The sequence below is a fragment of the Chaetodon trifascialis genome, chromosome 22, assembly GCF_039877785.1.
Source record: "Chaetodon trifascialis isolate fChaTrf1 chromosome 22, fChaTrf1.hap1, whole genome shotgun sequence".
NCBI classification, from domain to species: domain Eukaryota; kingdom Metazoa; phylum Chordata; class Actinopteri; order Chaetodontiformes; family Chaetodontidae; genus Chaetodon; species Chaetodon trifascialis.
Window position 1 is genome coordinate 12,800,983 of NC_092077.1, and position 661 is coordinate 12,801,643.

Genomic DNA, 661 nt, shown 5'->3' on the forward strand with positions numbered 1-661 from the left:
TCTATCATTAACCCGTAGACAGGACATCCAGGGCCCAGCACAGCTGCAGAGGGCCAGCACCCTGATCCTGTAATATCACCTCCCCCTCCCACGTGTTGACCGTGTCTCCTTGTGCACTTGCATGCTTCTGGTGTGGAGTCGAGGCTCGCTTGGTGCACACCTCCCATTCTGTCTTGTGCTTGTGCGGATTTGTGCCCTGCGCTGGCCTACTGCTGCCATCAGGGCATCCAGCAGGCACACACAGCATGGAAAATGGCAGTTTTTTTAATAGAAACTATGTATTTGTTACCTAGTGTGTGATACTTGAGGGTTAAAAAGTCAAAAGGTTTTTTTTTTGTTTGTTTTGTTTTGTTTTGTTTGAAAAGTCCATCCTTGGTCTTATTTTTACCACCCTCTTTGCCCTCCTTGTTTTTTTTCTTTGCATTGTGAAGTGGGCATGCTTGTCAAAAAGACAAAGTGCTCTCTATTAATAGGCTTATAACCTCATAAATAGTTGTGTATAAAATAAACTGTTATAACTTCTTTTTTAATAAAACATTCAATGTGTATAAATGGTTGTTGTCTGAGGCTCATGATTGTCATCTGCTGTGAAATCTTTCATGAAGCACCTCAGGATGTCATCGCAGAGAACAAACATATCTAATGCACATGTTCATCAAGA